The sequence below is a fragment of the Neofelis nebulosa genome, chromosome X, assembly GCF_028018385.1.
Source record: "Neofelis nebulosa isolate mNeoNeb1 chromosome X, mNeoNeb1.pri, whole genome shotgun sequence".
Taxonomy (NCBI): Eukaryota; Metazoa; Chordata; class Mammalia; order Carnivora; family Felidae; genus Neofelis; species Neofelis nebulosa.
In genome coordinates this window covers 4563830-4578906 of record NC_080800.1, presented here as the reverse complement: position 1 = coordinate 4578906, position 15077 = coordinate 4563830, and the positions used below count along the sequence as shown (strand labels likewise).

Sequence of the window (15077 nt, the reverse complement as noted above, 5' to 3'; positions counted from 1 at the left end):
TTATGTTGTATCCCACCAGGCCCTCGGTGGGGGCTTCCTTCATACCAGTGGTAAGGACAGAAGGCGAGGAGGGGCAGGGCAGGCCACTGAAAGGTAGATCCCGATGAGAATGGAAGCTGTTCTTTCAGCGGGGAAAGAATGTCTTTCAGCCTTGCATTTTGTGGAGGACATCTGCTGGTTTTCATTTATTCAAAAGGCATAAAAACGTATGGATTCATCATTAAACCATAAAGCCTGGGGCCTTCGGAAGCTTATTCTTAGCAAAGTTTACACATCTGCAATATAAGAAAGACACATCCATCTAGAACGCAGTGGTTGTCTGTCCCCTAAAATTCAAGAAGGACTTAAATTATTGATGTTCATGGCACGTGTCAGTGGGACATGGGAAAGAAGAACCCAGCGATTAATGAGGTTTGTGCGTCTGCGATTGTGATGTAGCACTAAGAAAGGCCAAGGCCACGGTGTTCTTTAACAGCTGGTGGCCAGCCTCAGGAAAGCGTCACCCTTAGTGCCATCAACCGTCTGTAGCTGCCTTTTGACCTTCGGTTGTTAAGGTCCTCGTGAACGAAATGTTCAGAAAATTTTGTTCTTTCTTACGCTGGGTGTTTGGTCTGCTTGAGACTGACTGTATAGAAGTCCAGTGAAAAAAAGGAAAAGCAGGTGGCCGACAACGTTTCTTATTGTGTTACTTTTCTATTGCCGGAGTCACCAGTTAAGACAACACAGACGTCTTACAACAGCGACATTGTGCAGGTCAGAAATCCCATATGTGTCTCACGGGCTGAACTCTTGGTGTCCACAGAGATGCGTTCCTTTCTGGAGGCTTGGGATTCCCTTGCCTTGTCCAGCCACATGCGGGCGGCCTCATTCCATGGCTCACAGCCTCTTGCTCGTTTTCAGCCTATCCACACACTCCACGTCTCTGACCATTGTTTGGTAATACGGGCGTTTGGGGCCATCCACTTCCCTCCCAGCACTGCTTGCTCCCCGAAGATTTGGAGGTGTCGTGTTTTCATTTTCATTCGCCCCACAGGATCTCTGAGTTTCCCTTATAATTTCCTCTTTGGCCTTTGAATATACAGGCACGTTGTGTACTTTGCACGTGTTCTTACCAATTTCTCCAGTAGGTTTTCTATTACCAGCTTCTGTTTTCATCCCACTGTAGATTGGGGAAGTATTTTGTATGATTTCAAGCGTTTGTCAGTTTTCGGCACCTTGGCCTAGCATACCGTCTTCCCTGGAGAAGGTGTGTTTTCTTCGGCCAGGGGGAACGTTCCGCAGATGTCTACTAAGTCCAGCTGGTTGGTGGTGTTTACGTAGTTCACGGTGTTAAGTCTAGTTCCCTCTATCCTTGCTGCTTTTTTATCTAGTTCTACCCCTTATTAAAAGCATCATATCCAGGGGCGCCTGGGTGGCGCAGTCGGTTTAGCGTCCGACTTCAGCCAGGTCACGATCTCGCGGTCTGTGAGTTCGAGCCCCGCGTCAGGCTCTGGGCCGATGGCTCGGAGCCTGGAGCCTGTTTCCGATTCTGTGTCTGCCTCTCTCTCTGCCCCTCCCCCGTTCATGCTCTGTCTCTCTCTGTCCCAAAAATTTAAAAAAAAAAAAAAAAAAAAAAAAGCATCATATCCAAATCTGCAACTGCTATTGTTGAATGATCTATTTCTCCCAACAGTTTTATCAGTTTCTCTTTTACATAATTGGGGCTCTGTTGTGGAGTTCATACGTGTTTATAATTGTCGCATCTTTAGAATACGGAATGACCTCTTTATAAAATGCTTCTGTTAGATTTTTTTGCCTTGTAACCGCTACAGGCATTTGTCTTGAATCTCCGTTGTGTGATGTAGCCAATCTGCTCTTTTGGTTGCTGTGCACCTTGCCTATCTTTTCAAACCTCACCTTGCCTATCTTTTCAAACCTCCTTGAAATCTTGTGCTTCTCTCGACGTAAACTGTGTCTTGTAGACACGTTATAGTTGGAGCATGGTCTTCTTGTTTTAAAATCCATTCTGGCAGGGTTTAGCTTTTAATTGGGGGTTTTAATCATTTACATAAAATGCCACTCCTGATAAAACAGGATTTTTGTATGGCATATTGTTTTGTGTATGTCTTACTTTGTTCCTTTATTTCTTCATGGAGAAGTTATACTGCCTTCTTTCATATTAACTAGATACTTTCTAGTGTACTATTTTTTTAAAAATATAATTTATTGTCAAAATGACTAACATACAATGTGTAGAGTGTGCTGTTGATTTTGGGGGTAGATTCCCATGGTCCATTGCTTACATACAACACCCAGTGCTCATCCCAACAAATGCCCTCCTCAATGCCCATCACCCACCTCCCCTCCTTCCCATCCCTCATCGACCCTCAGTTTGTTCTCTGTATTTAAGAGTCTCTTATGCTTTGCCTCATTCCCTCTCTGTTTGTAACTATTTTTTTCCCTTTCTCTTCCCCCATGCTCTTCTGTTAAGTTTCTCAAGATCCACATATGCGTGAAAACATAAGGTATCCATCATTTTCTGACTCACTTATTTCACTCAGCATAATACCCTCCAGTTCTATCCATGTTGTTACAAATGGCCAGATTCCGTTCTTTCTCATTGCTAAGTGGTATTCCATTGTATATATAAACCACATCATGTTTATCCATTCGTCAGTTGATGGACATTTAGGCTCTTTCCATAATTTGGCTGTTGAAAGTGCTGCTATGAACATGGGGGTACAAGTGCCCCTATGCATCAGTCCTCCTGTATCCCTCGGATAAATTCCTGGCAGTGCTATTGCTGGGTCATAGGGTAGGTCTATTTTTAATTTTCTGAGGAATCTCCACACTGTTTTCCAGAGCGGCTGCACCAGTTTGCATTTCCACCAACAGTACAAGAGGGTTCCCATTTCTCCACATCTTCTCCAGCATCTATAGTGTCCTGATTTGTTCATTTTAGCCACTCTGACTGGCATGAGGCGGTATCTCAGTGTGGTTTTGATTTGTATTTCCCTAATGAGGAGTGACATTGAGCATATTTTCATGTGCCTGTTGGCCATCTGGATGTCTTCTTTGGAGAAGTGTCTATTCATGTCTTCTGTCCATTTCTTCACTGGATTATTTGTTTTTTGGGTATTGAGTTTTTTGATAAGTTCTTTGTAGATTTTGGGCACTAACCCTTTATCTGATACGTCGTTTGCAGAGATCTTCTTCCATTCTGTCGGTTGTCTTTTAGTTTTGCTGATCCCTTCGCTGTGCAGAAAGTCTTTAGTTTGATGAGGTCCCAGTAGTTCATTTTTGCTTTTGTTTCCCTTGCCTCCGGAGACATGTTAAGTAAGAAGTTGCTGCGGCCAAGATCAAAGAGGTTTTTGCCTGTTTTCTCCTCGAGGATTTTAATGGTTTCCTGTCTCACAGTTAGGTCTTTCATCAATTTTGAGTTTATTTTTGTGAATGGTGTAAGAAAGTGGTCTAGTTTCAACCTTCTGCATGTTGCTGTCCAGTTCTCCCGGCACCATTTGTTAAAGAGACTGTCTTTTTTCCATTGGATATTCTTTCCTGCTTTGTCAAAGATTAGTTGGCCATACATTTGTGGGTTCAATTCTGGCGTCTGTACTCTATTCCACTGGTCTATGTATGTGTCTGTTTTGTGCCAATATCATACTGTGTTGATGATTACGGCTTTGTAGTAGAAGCTAAAGTCTGGGATTGCGATGCCTCTGTTTTGGTTTTCTTCTTCAATATTACTCTGGCTATTTGGGGTCTTTTGTGTTTCCATAGAAATTTTAGGATTGCTTGTTCTAGCTTTGAGAAGAATGCCAGTGCAGTTTTGATTGGGATTGCACTCAATGTGTAGATTGCTTTGGGTAATATTGACATTTATAGTGACATTTTAACATTATTTATTCTTCCAATCCATGGCATGGAATGTTTTTCCATTTGTTTGTGTCTTCTTCAATTTCCTTCAAAAGCTTTCTCCTTCAGGGGTGCCTGGGTGGCTCAGTCGGTTAAGCGGCCGACTTCGGCTCAGGTCATGATCTCGCGGTCCGTGAGTTCGAGCCCCGCGTCGGGCTCTGTGCTGATAGCTCGGAGCCTGGAGCCTGTTTCAGATTCTGTGTCTCCCTCTCTCTGACCCTCCCCCGTTCATGTTCTGTCTCTCTCTGTCTCAAAAATAAATAAACGTTAAAAAAAAAAAAAACCACAAAAACAAAAGCTTTCTCCTTCATAAGTTTTCAGCATACAGGTTTTTCCACTTTGGTTAGGTTTATTCCTAGGTATTTGATGGTTCTTGGTGCAATTGTAAACGGGATCAGTTTCTTGATTTCTCTTTCTGTTGCTTCATTATTGGTATAGAGAAATGCAACCAATTTCTGTACATTGATTTTGTACCCTGAGGCTTTGCTGAATTCATGGATCAGTTCTAGCAGTCTTTTGGTGGAGTCTTTTGAGTTTTCCGTATAGAGTATCATGTCCTCTGCGAAAACTGAAAGTTTGACTTCATCTTGGCCCATTTTGATGCCTTTGATTTCCTTTTGTTGTCTGATTGCTGATGCTAGAACTTCCAACACTATGTTAAACAACACCGGTGAGAATGGACATCCCTGTTCTGTTCCTGACCCTAGGGGGAAAGCTCTCAGATTTTTCCCCATTGAGGATGATACTAACTGTGGGCTTTCCCTGTATGGCTCTTACGAGAAGAGTATGGAACGCTTTCCGAATTTGCCTGTCGTCCGTGCTCAGGGGCCATGCTAGTCTTCTGTGTATCGTCCAGTTTTAGTGTATGTGCTGCCGAAGCAAGCACTCTACCGTTTGAATTCTCCTCTTGTTTCTTTTATTATGTATTGTATACGTTCTTAGTTATTCTCTTAGTGGTTGCTCTGAATATTACAGTTAACATTTTTTTTTTTTTAATTGTTTTAATGTTTATTTACTTTTGAGAGAGAGTTAGATGGAGTGTGAGACAGGAAGAGGCAGAGAGAGTGGGAGACCCAGAATCTGAAGCAGGCTCCAGGCACTGACCTGTCAGCACAGAGCCGATACGGGGCTCGAACCCACGGACCGTGAGATCATGACCTGAGCCGAAGTCGGACACTTAACCGACCAAGCCACCCAGGCGCCCCAATTACAGTTAACATCTTAATGTGTCACCACCTAGTTTGCACTAATGCCAGCTTAGCTTAAAACTAATGCCAAAACTTTGCTCCTACATGGCTCCATCCTCTCCCCGCTCCTTCGTGCTGTTCCTGTCATGAGAATTTCATCGTTCAACATTATGTGCACATAAATAGAGATTTATAATCATTGCTTAGTGTAACTGTCTTTTAAATCAGATTTAAAAAAAGATTTACAGACGAAAACACATTTATCTTGTCTTTTATGTACCCCCGTGGGTAAAATCTCACTCCCCTCCCCCACATTTGTGAACCATTGCTTTAAGGAATATAAAAAAGTGTTGGAGCATCCCTATTGAGCATAATTTCAGCATAATCTACTAACACTGCCAAAGAAATTTTTGAGTTGGCCATTGCATAATGAGCCAAAACACAAACATTCTGGTAGAAAAAGTATTGCATGTTTAAGTAGTTCCAAACCTTACTTGATAATAGTTTGCAAAACAAAAAACAAGTTATCTGTCATTTTGGGTTGTAGGCCACCTTCAAGTCAGATCTTTTCTTGGGGTGTAGCTGACAATAGTGTTGATGGAGAAGGGACATAGATACCTCACCGTGCTAGCAATGGTATCAGTTTGACGTGGGGAGAAGTCTTTTTGGAGACCGTGCTTGAGTTTCCCCGGGCTGCACGGTCAGGGGGCATCACACAGTCTGAGAAAACTTCGGTTACGTTAGACGTCCTGCGTGTGCGAGTGGGCGAGCAGAGTCCAGACGTGCTGTGTGTGCAGTGTTTCTACTTCACCCCAAGCACGGAGGCGCGGCTGTGTCCCTGAGTCCTGCGCCCTGTCACTCAGTGGTGCTTGGGGCTCTCATTCACAATCCGGGGCCGACCCCTCTGCCGTCCCGTAACACGGCGGCGCCCGCTTCAGGGAACACCGGGCTCTCGTTGCCACGTGCATATTCTGAGATTCCGATTCTGCCTCAAGGACTCCACTTGGGACACATGAGACGAACACACGTACTACAGGGAGCAGCCATCACTGTCTGGGACTAGGGAAAAACTGGTGTGAAAAGCCTGTTTTCTCTATGCAGTCTGCTGAAAGTATGCTTTTAAAAAGAGAACCCGGGCACTTGAATGGGTCAGTGGTTTGGTAAGTGTCCAACTCTTGATTTCAGCTCAGGTCACGATCTCACAGTTCGTGAGTCCGAGCCCCATGTCAGGGTCGGTGCTCATGGCATGCAGCCTGGTTGGGATTCTCTGTCTCCCTCTCTCTCTGCCCCTCCCCCGCACGTGAGCTCCCTATGTCTCTGCCCATCTGTCTCTCTGTCTCAAAATAAATAAATGAACGTTGAAACAAAAGGAAAAAGGAGAGAGAAAATACGTGCACATAGAGCTTATTTCGATGTTACGCAACATCCTTCTGGACCCTTTCTTCTTCATTACGTGTATCAGCTTCTTGTAGGTACGAATGAATGTAAAAACATTTTAATTTGCGGGACTGACGACTGGCCTTCCTTTAGATGCCTCCACTTAAAGATGGTGTAGCTCTGTTGAATTTACACATGCAATGCGGGCTTTTGACCCCTCACTGCCATCACATGGCTGTGGGGTGAACCTTCACGCAGCACAGCAGAGACAACACCCTCCTAGTGGGTAGTGGGACACGTCCCATCGTCGTGATGGCAGCCTGGATCCTCCCCTACACCCGCCTTCGCCAGCCCCCCTACCTGTGGGTGCTTTGTGTGGGAGGAGTCTCACCGTGTCACGGATGGGGCAGGTCGTCACCCCTGGGGGCCACAGGCCCTCGCTCTGCTTTTCAGTTATCCCTGCCAGCCCACCTTCCCCATAATTCCAAGCATCCTGGAGCCCGCTCTTGTCCAAGATGACGTGTGTGTGCCACGATGACCCCCCAGGCTCTGTGGTACAGGGTCTCTGGTGCCCAGGGATGCCTGGCGCTCAGGAGGGGAGCTCGGGAAGCTGGGGGCCAGCGAAGGCCCCTTCAAGGATGCTCTGGTCCTGTTGCTTCACTTGTGTTTTCATCAGTGACCGTTCTGTATTTTCACACGCATCGTCTTGAGCACATATTAGGACAAGTGCCTGTGGCTTCATTTCCCCAGGTGACCTTTCGAAAAGCACCCCGTGTTGACTGTGTGCTCTCTTCTGGACAATTCCTACCTGACACATTTCATCCTCAGACAACCCGAGGTCACAGGGAGCATTCTCCCTACGGCACCCGTGAGGAAGCTGACCCTTCAGCAGGCTTTTTACTTTGACAAGGTGACACCTGTAGGACGCGGCAGCCCCAGTGTGCAGATGCACGTCTCTGTGGCCCCCCAGGTGTGACAGTCCCCGTATGCATTCCGCCTCCTCCACAGGCACAGCTTCTGGCTGCTTCCACTCTGCTTACCCACAGGACACCCATGCTCCGAAAGACCGCTTTGCACACTGCACAAGCCATGGCTGATGACACCTCCCCTCTCCGTCCCCATCCTGCTGTTCTCCCTGCCTGTGGGTCACGGCAGAATGGGCTTATGTCATTGGGCAGCCTGGCCCTTGTGTCCAGATGCCTGGGCGGTGCGTGCACGGCCTGCGTGGGCCTCAGACTCCCTGTGGGAAAGGCAGAGCTTAACGTCCCTGGAGGACTCCGTATGCTCGTGGCCCCCTCCGTGCTTAAATGAGGGGAGCTCTGCTCCAGGTCTTAAGAGAAATCTTTGGGAGAACTCACTTCTTGGGGAGCCCTTGGCTGACCTCAGTCCAGAGTCCGGAAATACCTTCACTTCATTCCCTCAGCTGGATAACTCCAGTTGCAGGGAATAACACACCAAAGCGTCACTGCTCCAGGCTTCTAGATCAGTCTTTCCAACGAGAGAGAGCGAAACGGCAAATGCGAAACTCCGAGCCTGGGTTTGCACAGGGAGGACGTCTGGGCTTAAGGAAGGCGATGAAACTTTGCAGCCCACGTGAGTATCTGGGTGCTGGAAGCCATCAGCTGTTGTGAGGACCAACAGGTGTCCCCAGGAGCACCCAGGAGCCCCAGTGAGGGGAGACACAAGGTGACCCGTTCTCTGCATCCTGTGTGGCTGGGGTGCTGGGCCCTGGCATCAGTGTGCCCATCTGAGAGCTGGGTATGCCATGCCCCTAGTCCATACCACAGACAGCTGTCACAGATTCCAGTGCCACTCACCCCGTGGGAAATGCCAGCAATTATTGACCCTGTCTTACTAATTATTGTGGTAGCCACACATTCTCTGTTGTGTCATGACCGTGAATGCTGATGACACTTCAGCCCCGAGGTTCTAACCCTTGTGCAGGCATCACAACTCTTGCACAGGGCTCGTTAAAACCCAAGTAGCGTGGGCCCCGGGCTCTCTGGCTCTGTGGGTCTGGGTGGATCCAAGAATTTGCATTTCCTGTGAGGGCCCAGATAATGCTGATGCCGGGGTGGGTGGGTCTCCTGGAGAGCCACTGCTTGAGTCCCAGTGCCCGGAACTGACACGGGACAAGGGAATGTGCGGAGGCCGTGTGTTAAAACGGGAGCTCACGGGATTGCATACAGGGCTGCATGTCATTGCTGGATGGTGCATATGCGGGCTCGCTGCCCTGCAATAAGTCCTGGACAGTGAGTCTCGTTTCCTTATTGTTATTTATTTTATTCAGATTCACGTACACATTTCCTTTTCTCGATTGTAAGCTGGGCCAGTAGCATTTACGTATCAGTAATGTACCATCAGGCATCAGATACGAGTCGACACCTTGTAGAGTGAGTCCAAGGCTGTGTTTGGGAGATTTGTAACTTGAAAAGCACTTCATTGTGACTGCCACCTTCCACAGTTCCTTCCCTGAATTTCCCCCTATTTTAGGAAATATTTGTCTGTAATCCTGCGGTTTCTCAGGGCTCGGATCGTGCCGTCCTCTCTGCCTTCTGCCTCTCTGTCTCTGGCCTTCACCACTTTGCTGTGTTTCTCAGGACCCACTGCGTATGTCTGTTGCCTCTGATTCCAGACCCCACCGTCACCCACACCCAGCCTTCCCCATGACCTTTGGCACCTGTCCAAGGGCAGGAGAAAGAGCAGGACGAAATGCCAGAGGCTCGGGGAGCACAGTGACAAGGGGAGGCCTGGGTGCGGGGAGTAAATTCTCCTATTGGTCTGTGTTGTACCCTTCAGAAAGGGGGGCATCGCGTCTCCTGTGGGTTCTGTGGGAAACACTCTGTGTGATCGTCACACCGCTGGAAGGTTGCTTGGCTGCACCTGCTGGCCACCTGGGGACCCCTGTCCTTGACCTGGCGGGTGCCTAGGGACACCTGGGACTTGCCTAGGGCAAGCTCGTTGCCCTTCTGAAATCCTGGCAAAGGGCGTTTCTTCCCAGGCCAAAGGTAGGAGGCAACACTGCTAAAAGTCTTTCCTCCTTGGCCACACACGTCATGGTTTCTAAAAGACAAGTATGCGTTTGGCCGAGAACCATCTCTGTGTCACCTGTTGCGTCCACATTCTTGTCCTGTCGGCCGTGGGCCGACCCCAGGGACCTCTCTGTTCCCCAGCAGGAGGAACGCTGTGCTCCGCGAACCCTTTGTGGCCTTGTTCTGCCAGCACTGGCTGTCAGTCTGTTCTCCTCAAGGGAAACCTGAATTCATGTGGCTCGTCCTACCCCGGCCGGACTTTCAGGGCAGTTCCGAAGCGCAGGGCAAGCGCCGTGTAGTGTTGGGTGATCTTCCAAATGTGTGAAATGGCTCTTCTCGGCAGTGCTGCAGATTCTCCTGCAGCTCTCCTGCAGGCTCTCCTGGAGCCTGCCTGCGTTTTCAGGACCGGACCATGCGGTTTGGATGCACGCGGAAAACTTTCTCTGCAACAGCACAGAGATGGCATTTTACGAAGGAAAGTCAAGGTCCAAGAAACTTTTGTCACCTTGGCCTTCACGGGTAGTTTAAAGTGTTCAGTTAGGGGCGCCTGGGTGGCTCAGTCGGTAGGCGTCCGACTTCAGCTCAGGTCATGACCTCGAGGTCTGTGGGTTCGAGCCCCGCGTCGGGCTCTGGGCTGACAGCTCAGGGCCCGGAGCCTGCTTTGGATTCTGTGTCTCCCTCTCTCTCTGCCCCTTCCCCGTTCATGCTCTGTCTCTCGCTCTCAAAAATAAATAAACAGGGGCGCCTGGGCGGCTCAGTCAGTTGGGCGGCCGACTTCAGCTCAGGTCGTGATCTCGCGGTCCGTGGGTTCGAGCCCCGTGTCGGGCTCTGTGCTGACAGCTCGGAGCCTGGAGCCTGTTTCAGATTCTGTGTCTCCCTCTCTCTGACCCTCCCCCGTTCATGCTCTGTCTCTCTGTCTCAAAAAAAAAAAAAAACGTTAAAAAAAATAAACATAAAATAATAAAGGTACAGTTAGATCAGCTTTTTTTTTCCTTTAAGTTTACTTACTTTGAGAGAGAGAAAGAGAGCATGAGTGGGGGAGGGGCAGAGAGCGAGAAGGAGAGAGAGAGTTCCTAGTAGGGTGCATGGCCAGTGCAGAGCCTCACGCAGGGCTGGATGTCCCGAACCATGAGATCGTGACCTGATGCTAATTGACGACTTGGACGCTTAACCGACTGAGCCACCCAGGGGCCCCGGTTGGACCAGTTTCAGTGTGTCATTACCTGTCTGACTTCCTTCATCGGGTGTAATTGACCTAAAACCCATTCATGTTGTTGCAGGCACCCAGGGGTTGTATTTTCCTTTCCACTCCTACTACTTAGGTGGAGACTCAACTCTTTCAGAAACCGCCCCACTGTTCAGCAAAGCTGTTTCTATACTGGGTTGCGTATTAGCTTGCTACGGGTGCTATAACAAATTACCACAAATGACTTAATGGCTGCTGGCTTGAAACAACACAGAATTGTTGTCATTCTGCAGGCCAGACGTACAACATTAGTCTTGGCAGGGTGTTCACAGGCTCTGCTCCTTCAGGGCTCTCTGGAGGAGAACGTAGAGGCCTCCCGCATGCCTTGCCTTGTGACCCTCCCCCGCTCCCAGCTTCTGGTTCTGTGCTCACCCCTCCTTCCCTGACTCTGACCCGCCTGCCTCCCCTTATAAACACCCTCTGGTGACCTGGCGCCTGCTGCATAATCAAGGACCAGCTCCCCATCTCAGGGCACATAACGTGGTCACACTGCACGCTGGGTCACAGTTCCTTTTGCCTGTGAGGTGAGATATTCACAGGTTCTGGGGACAACGTTGTAGACATTTTTGGGGGATTGCTATTCTATCTACTGCAGGTTTTTGGCTCATCATTGAGTTGTAAAGTTCGGTTCCTTGTGCGAGAAAAGTTGTAAAGTTTGGCTCCTTGTGCTAGAAAAGTTGTAAAGTTCAGTTCTTTGTGCGAGAAAAGTTGTAAAGTTCGTCTCCTTGTGCAAGAAAAGTTGTAAAGTTTGGTTCCTTGTGCCAGAAAAGTTGTAAAGTTCGGTTCCTTGTGCTAGAAAAGTTGTAAAGTTCGGTTCCTTGTGCAAGAAAAGTTGTAAAGTTCGGCTCCTTGTGCAAGAAAAGTTGTAAAGTTTGGTTCCTTGTGCCAGAAAAGTTGTAAAGTTCGGTTCCTTGTGTGAGAAAAGTTGTAAAGTTCGGTTCCTTGTGCAAGAAAAGTTGTAAGTTCAGTTCCTAGATACAAGTCGTGTGTGTGCATGTGTCTGTGTTGTAAATATCCTTGCCTTTTGGTTTCTTGCTGGTGGTGTCTTTTAATTTTGGCGAAAGCCCCTTTATCCACGTATCCCCTATGCAGGTTGCATTTTGTGTTCTCTGTGTGAAAACCTCATATAACCTATGATTCCAAACATGTCCTTCTATGTTTTCTTGTACAAGTTATATAGTCTTGGTTTTATATTTAGATCTATGATCCTAGTACCCGTGTTCATTTTTCCACCATTATACAGGTATACTTCCATACGTAGATGAGCGATCCAGCAACATTTTCTGAACCAGCTCATGTTTTAAATGAGTTTTATTTATTTATTTATTTATTTATATTTAAAAAAAAGAATTTTTTTTAATGTTTATTTATTTTTGAGAGAGAGACAGAATATGAGCAGGAGAGGGGCAGAGAGAGAGGGAGACACAGAATCCGAAGCAGGCTCCAGGCTCTGAGCTGTCAGCACAGACCCTGACGTGGGGCTCAAACTCACAAACCGTGAGATCATGACCTGAGCCAAAGTCGGACGCTTAACCGAATGAGCCACCCAGGCTCCCCACTGTCCTTGTATAATTTTTATATATTTTTTTATTTATTTTTGAGAGACAGTGTGTGAGCGGGGGAGGGGCAGAGACATACCCACACAGAATCCGAACCAGGTTTCAGGCTCTGAGCTGTCAGCACGGAGCCCGACGTGGTGCTCGAACTCACGGAGTGTGGAGATCATGATCTGAGCTGAAGGTGGATGCTCAAGCGACTGAGCCACCCAGGCGCCCCTTAAATGAGTTTTAGAAGTTGAGTATGGATTACCAGGGGACAAAAAAAATCCTTCGAGCAATCCCCATACACACTAAGTGGAATAATCGATAATGCCAGTGATTCATGCCAAATGCTAATCAAAGGTTTTTACTTCACAGGGGATCACACAAATGATCATTACTGGTCTTTATTTTAAGCAATCACAGTTATTATTACTCCTTTACGGTTCAAAACTGATAGCTTACAGGGGCGCCTGGGTGGCGCAGTCGGTTAAGCGTCCGACTTCAGCCAGGTCACGATCTCGCGGTCCGTGAGTTCGAGCCCCGTGTCAGGCTCTGGGCTGATGGCTCGGAGCCTGGAGCCTGTTTCCGATTCTGTGTCTCCCTCTGTCTCTGCCCCTCCCCCGTTCATGCTCTGTCTCTCTCTGTCCCAAAAATAAATTAAAAACGTTGAAAAAAAAAATTAAAAAAAAAAACAAAACTGATAGCTTACAGCCACGGGAAGCGATACATCAAAAACTCTTAAGTACTTTTCTCTAAGCCTGCTAGGGCAAGCAAGCTTCCAAAATGAAGCAAAAATTACCACGACTCATAATTTCATGCTTGTTAATTATTCATTTCCCTCTTTTACATCCCTAAACACAAGGAAGCGCTACCTTTTACGTGCAGGCTCGTTTGTAAAGGTTAACTAGCTGCCACAGAGACTATGCAAGCCTCTCCCATCTGTAGAAAGCATGGGCGCGTTAGTGGACGCGGGAGAGAGTGTTTAACTGCCCTCGGCCCGTAGGAACCTGCAGTCTTGGCTGGAGAACAGATCACCATACTTCCGTTCCTGCTAGGCTCTCGTTTTCCTTCCTCCTAGGCTCTCGATTTCCCTCCTGCCAGGCTCTCGTTTTCCTTCTCCTGCCCATACTGCTAGGAGGCCCGCTGCTGACCTCTGCTTGCTGCTCTCAGACGACCTTTCTTGGCTAGCAGGTCATTGCCGTTGGCTGAGGGCCGTATTTCAGTAGGTCTTGAGAAATACTCGGATTTATATACTGGCATTTTCTCATTCTTTTTGCAAAGTTTCCCCTACCTTTGCGGGTGTTTGACTGCTCCTTTGTTTGTTCAACAGGCATTAATGAGCCGTTTGGTTCTCATCACAGATTTATTTCACTTATAGCAGGGACTGTTTTGGCCTCAATTATCTCGTTTTTCTGAGGTCCTATCACATAGTAGGTGCCCAATAAATATTTGCTTAATCAAATCGATTGCATTTCAAGCATATGCCCTTTCTGTATTCCGAAGATCGATGTCTGGTTCTTAAGATTGTTCAAGTATGATTCTGTTGAGTGTTGCATGTCATATGTATTTTTATAATAAAAGACGTTTCCAATTTATAAATATTTGGTCCAGAAGGACCTCTGTGCTCAGTTATTTGCAACTTTGGCTTACTTTTAATTTGGAGGAAAAAAATCAATTTTACGTTGCTTTGGGTTCTCCTGTGTATCATTACAGTTTTGTTTTTTTCTTTTTTTCTCCATGGTATGCAAAGCATAAATGAAAATAATAGCTGGGGGGGCCGCGAGGAGCAGTGAGCAAGTAATATTTTTGGGTCACACGTAATTAAGCAAAACAAGCCAACACTACAACTAAATATGAAACAAGGTAGTTTTGTAGCTTATTGTGGTTTGTAACCTGCTGTTTTTTAATGGAAGATTTCTGTAAAGATTTGTGGGAATCCTGAAACAACATTGTTTCTGTCTGTGCTTTGTGCTGCACTAGATTTTTTTTTTTTTAAGCTTATTTATTAATTTTGAAAGAGTGAGAATCGGGAGGGACGGAGAGAGAAAATCAGAAGCAAGCGCAGTGACATTTGTGCAGAGCCCGATGTGCTGGAACTCACGAACCGTGAGATCCTGACCTGAGCGAAACCAAGAGTCAGACGCTTAACTGACGGAGCCACCCAGGTGCCCCCCCCTCCACTGCAGCGGATTTTTACAAAGTTTGTTTTCTTTTTTTTCCCTTTGGACTGTTAGGCGCCTTTCCTACCCCTGGCTTTTGTTTGGACCCAGCGTCCTGTGCTGGAGCGTTTCCCACAAAGGTCCATCCGCACAGTGCACAGCAGGATAAGAGCACATGTGTGAATGGGGTTACTGGGCAGAGGCTCAGACGTGAATCCGTGTGTGTGCAAGCCCGCGTCAGTGCTGCACGTCTTTACGCCACCTTGTGTCCTGACTGTCGCAGTCCCTCGTGAACGCTTCCTCACCCTCGTACAGGGTCCTTGTTGCTGTGCAGACCGCGGGGTATTTCCCTCCTTGTTGCTGTGCAGACGGTGCGGTGTTTCCCTCCGAAGGGCCGCGACTAACGCAGGGCTGAGAGGAGTTCCTGTGTGAAGAGGTGCTCTAGGGAGCAAGGTGAACAGCGCTAGGCAGTGCGTGTGGCCCCACCGCCTGCCCGGGAACGTGGTAGAGGTTTGCTTGTGGATTGCCGGGTATCCAGGACGACATGTGAGGGCAGGCTGTCGGCAGCCACGTAGGGCCCGTGGTCCCCGATTTTTGACTGGCTCGGTGACTGTTTCCTTTAATGGGACTTGAATGTCTGG

General features: G+C 47.6%; 1 protein-coding gene and 1 non-coding gene across 6 annotated transcripts in view; one reads left to right on the top strand and one right to left on the bottom strand.

Moving 5' to 3' along the window:
* PUDP (pseudouridine 5'-phosphatase) overlaps positions 1 to 15077 on the top strand; it is a 665979-nt gene that overhangs the window by 14263 nt on the left and 636639 nt on the right. The window lies entirely within an intron of this gene.
* On the bottom strand, positions 4675 to 4780 carry LOC131503295 (U6 spliceosomal RNA). The gene has a single exon (XR_009257394.1). It is a non-coding gene; the product is annotated as a U6 spliceosomal RNA (small nuclear RNA).